Raw genomic sequence first — 5853 nt, forward strand, 5'->3', positions numbered from 1 at the left:
AAAATAAAATAAAAACCATTTATAACCAAGAAACCTATTTCAGTGAAATTTTAATACTATACTACATTAATAATACCAAGATGAATAAGAAGAAGCGAAAAAACCTAAGAAAAAACAGTCCCCAGTTGCGTGCACATGTGCCGTTGCCATTTCTAATTGTATTTAATCGCGATCGTAAATAAACCAATGGCCATAAGAAAAAAAAAATGTGAGTAACCACGAAACTTATTTAATTAAAGTTTTTGAATTTATTCCAATTTCCACAAATTTGTTAATGAATCGAGTCTGTTTCTTGAAAAGATTTCTAAAATTTTATTCATTACTTTATTTTTTTTTATTATATACCTTTAATTTTTTTAAGGTTATTTTGTGATTTAGGTTCTTAAAACTTCGTGATTCAGTAATGGAACTTATTACTTTCATGATTACTGAATAAAACTACTTAATTATTAGTAAAAAACGTATTTATATGGTGAATGAAAAAAATGTACCCCTGGTGGGACTCGAACCCACAATCCCCGGTTTAGGAGACCGATGCCTTATCCATTAGGCCACAGGGGCTGATGACCACGTGAGCGTTACGTCACACAATATAATTAATTATGTACAATGAGTCAAAGCGAAAATAACTGTTTCCAATTGAAGACGCGAGTGTCATAGGTATTCATCAGAGCATATAATGAATTGTATGTTAATAATAAGTCAAAGAAAAAAAATTCATTGAATTCAAGAATATTTTAACAGTAAGTATAAAATGATTGTATTTTTGGATGGATCTGTTTGCCAATGGAAGCTGTATATTAAAAATTTATAAACATGTATGAATACTTTAATTTTATAAATGTTATTTATTTTAGGGATTTAATAAAATTTATATTAAAAATTTGGGTTTACACCTCAGATTGTTGATAATTAATTATATTAATTTTCATACCTAATATAAAATTAATGATATACTATTTCTTCTACATAAATTCGTTGAAAATCTTATAGTACATGAGCCCAAGAGGAGAAAAAAGGCAGTTATCCAATATTTAATACATTTTATGTGTTTATTTTGTCAAATATCATAAAAACTACTACTCCTACAATGATAAACATTATTAACTATTTCGTATTAAATTAAACTAGCTTTAATTTGAGCGTTGGCAGACATCTGTACGTCCAATGGTTTCTGAAATGAATTTTTTCATAAATCAAACTTATCGTCCGATCTCATGAAAACTACTATTCCTACGAAGGTTAACTACTTTATAGTCTATTAAACTAGCTTTAATTTAAGTACTAATAGACATCTGAACGTCACAGAGTTCCTGAGATATAGATTTCATAAAATAACTAACTACTAATCTTTCAGTATATTTTCAAGAAATGTTGCTTTCTAAAAAGCTATATCTCGAGAACTATTGGACGTAAATAGCTCTTTTAGGGCTAATATTTCAGCAAATTTACTCTTCTTTAAATAATGTTCTTTTAGATTTTCTAGTGTTGTTGGTAGTTTTTAAGAGGAAGAGCTCCGAATGAAAAATTAAGGTTTTGAAACAACCGCCGAGTTATAAATTTTTCAAAATAAACTCACTAACTACTAATCCTTCAGTACGTCCCTTACAACTTTTATGGAATGTTGCTTTTTAAAAAGCTATATCTCGAAAACTATTTAACGTAAATAACTCTATTAGGGCTCATATTTTAGCAAATTTACTCTTCTTTGAATGACGTTCTCTTAGGTTTTCTTGTGTTGTTGGTAGTTTTAAAGATATAGAGCTCCGAATGAAAAATTAGTTTTTTTTTTATCGCTTTGAAACAGCCGCCATTTTTTATTCCCCCCAACTACACTTGGCAGACTCGTAAATTTTGACTATTAATTATACATAGTTTTCATTAAAGTAATCCAAAGTTGGTGTGAGATAACTGCCTTTTTTTCTTCCCGGCTCTTGTACTATTAGTTGACTACGTTACGGGCATTTTTGTTATATTATTGTGTTACAGTTCACTTCGGCCGGTCACCTCATAACTCCATCTACTGATGCACCCACTCCCCCTCCCCCACACTTCTCTTTCGATTTCTGACTGTTTTCTTATTATTTCACCATTATCTATCGTCTTTATTAATTAATGTTTTTTTTTTTACTTTTATCTCAACAAGAGGAGGCCCTCACCTCCGGACTTAAAGTAGCTCCTTTTTAGAATGGATAGCTCATATATAACATTAAACATAACAGGTAACCTTAAAATACCAAAGGTAGTAAAAGGTAAGACCCAACACGAATTACTTTTCTTTTTCACAGTAATGCCCTTATTAATTCACTTTTTATTTCTGTTTTAGAGGGATCGGAAAAAAAAAAATAAAAACTTTCGGCCGGTATGAACACTAGGCGTCGAAATGCTTGCCGAACAAAAATTATATTAAATTATGTTTATTAACAATATTACATGGTAAAATAACAAATAGGTTTGATTTTGAAAAAAAAAAACAATGATTTTACAATCATTTTAAATTGACAAATTACAATTTTTACCAGGCAGGTTTTCAAAAATAGTTCTGTAAAATGTTTGTAATTCTAATAAATTTAATATTATTATGTAGTAAAGTAGACATTGTATTTATTGCATTAATATTAAGTCTTATTGTACTTATTACTTAATATTAATGTAATAAGTACAATATCTACTTTACTACATAATAATATTAAGCCAATTGATTCTGGCGATTGAGTTGGACAGAACTATCGTAGCCTCGAGTCGAGAGAAAGCTGTTCTCATTCCCTATACTCGATAGCATATATATCGCCGCATATGCAATGAATTATAATTTGTATATTATATATAAATTAAGGATCTCTGAACAGAAATTAATTACCTCTTAAGGTATGTTCGTTATAAGCTATTTTGCTGTAAAATCCAGCCAAGACTTGTTAACTAAATTATCTGCCATTTTCTTACAACTAATTCTGCAACTAATTAGTTATCAAGTTACCTTAGATGATTATAAATTAGTTAGCTAATGACCAACTCGGCCTCCAGGTATGTTGAAATTATATTTTCTCAAACATGTCACTGTAACTTTTAAATAAATAATAGGAACACACTAGTTGGAAATTTAATTTTATTCTTATTAAAATCCCATCAGATTACCTTTACTCTTCATCATAAACCTCTAATCTCCTCTTTACTGTATTTTTTGTGAATATCCCGCTAAAGCTAGTTGAACAGATTCGCTGCTTAGGACTCTATATTGACAAGAGACTCACTTGGGATCCCCATACTAGAATCGAACAACAAGAAACTGCTCGTAGATTCACATTACTAGAACGTCTAATTGAAAAACGCTCTAAGCTTCCCATTTACTACATAAAGCTTTTATACACTAGATAATCAGATCAATTTGGACATATGGAGTCGAGCTTTGGGGCTTCACCAAACCCTCAAATCCCTTCAGTATTCAATCTTTGCAATCCAAAATCTTCCATAAAATCCTTGATGATTGTTCTGGGTAACCTACGGCAACTGAAAGGTTGAATTGGAGGAGCCACCATAATACATTATGGCATGTAATAGTCTACACGATATACTAACCTCCTCCAGCGCTCTCGGTGGCAAGAGAAGCAACCCAGACTAATGAGATAGCCATCTTGTCTTCAGCCAGAAATAATCCATCTTTTCTTTTTTTCACTCATCAGTGATATATACCATGAATGAGTAGATTTACTGGAGTGTTCCCAGCAGCAGAGGATAGAGAGGCATAGAAATGCGGAGGGAGGAAGGAAGCATGAAGTAGGTCCACATGGCAATAATTAACATCCACCACCACATAATAATCATCATCTACAATTCCATAGCCCAGCCATTCTAAATTTCCTATCTTGAGCTCTGTACCAATGACCCCGATCTTCATGACCAATGACCTCCTAACTTGTCCGAACAAAACCCTGCTATCAATTTGGGCGGGTCCGCCATTTTCTTTTTCATCCCCCTCATTGACTGGCCTAGGTAAGAAATTATATAAGATAATTTATGGCAAGGGCCCACTTCATGTACTAATAGACTAGTATTACCGATTCAGAGCATCGCTATAACTATCATCATATTACTTATTAGATGTCACTTGAGTAGAGTTGCTTTCAATCTTTTTTTTGGTTCAGCCGTGAGAGAAAGTGCATTGTAATCCACAAATTATTAGAATAATTCACTAATTTAGCCAGAACTAATTGAGAATTGGCCACTTTTAGGAAGAAATGCGAGTTTTCCCAGCTAACAAACCTTTAGATATAATATAAGTAATCCGGTTATTTACAATAAAGAAAATCATCTTTTAAAATTATTTTAAACAAGAGTAATTTTTATGGAAATGGTTTGTCAAAATAATAACCTATAATGTGATAATTTCCAGCTCTTTTTACTTTCATATATGCAATACATAGTAATGGGAAGTATTGTGATTATGAGAAATTTTGAAAAAATCATGTATGTGTGTTTGTCTGTCGTACTCAAAAAAAGGAATAGTCGTTATAACACCAATTAAGTATTTAGGACTGGCATATGCTTGGGGTGCTCCTTCATTCCAAACATACAACACAGAATACAGGTCGTGAAGTCAACATCCAGGCAACACAACCACTTTATTTATTTACTATATTATTTATTTTTTTACGACCCCATCCCGGTCATTTCTGACATGCAGGGTGAGGAAGGAGCTATTATCTAGAGGTAACGAACCTATTTCAACTATTGGGGGAGAGGGGTATTTTTTTATTTTGTGGGGCCGCAACGAAATGAACAAAAACTCGACTACCCAGGCTGGATTGGAACCGGTGCTACCCGCAGACTTGCGCCTCAACCACCTGAGTTACTGACGGGACCTCAACTCATACACCTGATCTACACACCGAGGGTGTCATTTACCCGACAGGTTACCCCGAGTACTCCTACTACACTACTCATACCCAACACACCTGAGAAGTACCTTCAACTGTATCAGAAGAGCATTCTAAAGAATATTTGTAAAAGCACTTCACTCAAGAGCTGAAACATAGCTCAGATACTTCACGAACTAAAACTGGAAAAAATATGACAGCACATCACACTTAGACATATTAATGAGGTGTAGATAGTTGACCGTAGACTAATGCTTGAAGAAGTTTGTCGGGGGGTGCGGTCAGCAAAGAACAACATAAATAAACAAAACCATATTTATTTATTTTATGCCGACGTTTCGACCTGAGTTTCAGGTACAGTTCTGAGTTTCACCTGAAACTCAGGTCGAAACGTCGGCATAAAATAAATAAATATGGTTTTGTTTATTTATGTTGTTCTTTGCTGACCGCACCCCCCGACAAACTTCTTCAAGTTTAGACATATTAAATTCTTTGAAGAACTCCCCGCTTTCATTAATCCTTTGTATGTGCACCCATCCTTTGTATGTGCAACACCTCTTACTGCGAGGTAGCATGGTAGGAAGGTTGGCGTAAACTCTGTTACCATCACCCTTTAACTTCTTATTTCTTTACTCCTTCTCCTCTCCTCTGCCTATAATTATATTTTTTATTTATTTACTTTTCTCGTAGAGTTTTTACAGATCAAAAATCCCAACCAACAGTCAAGTATTTCACTTGGACCTCCTAATTCCCTCAATATAATAAAAATAATATTCAAAATGAATTATGATGCACACGTAACGCTATTCATTTATTAATCCATATAGGAAGATTATTGATTGACCGTGAGTAAAGATGAAAGGAATATGGTCCGGGTGCGGTCAAAAAAATTAAATAGTAGAATTATACTATTTTATTGAGCCAACGTTTCGCCCCACGTTGCAGGGCTTCGTCAGGGCTATTTTGACGGCAGTCAAAA

The 5853-nt window shown here is 33.2% G+C and overlaps 1 protein-coding gene and 1 non-coding gene across 2 annotated transcripts in view; both read right to left on the minus strand.

Annotated features, from left to right (window-relative positions):
- NT1 (Neurotrophin 1) overlaps positions 1-5853 on the minus strand; it is a 123682-nt gene that overhangs the window by 95500 nt on the left and 22329 nt on the right. The gene's annotated exons all lie outside the window — the stretch shown is intronic.
- On the minus strand, positions 489-561 carry TRNAR-CCU (transfer RNA arginine (anticodon CCU)). The gene has a single exon. It is a non-coding gene; the product is annotated as a tRNA-Arg (tRNA).

The sequence above is a fragment of the Halyomorpha halys genome, unplaced genomic scaffold, assembly GCF_000696795.3.
Source record: "Halyomorpha halys isolate HHAL.00 unplaced genomic scaffold, Hhal_1.1 Scaffold233.1, whole genome shotgun sequence".
Taxonomy (NCBI): Eukaryota; Metazoa; Arthropoda; class Insecta; order Hemiptera; family Pentatomidae; genus Halyomorpha; species Halyomorpha halys.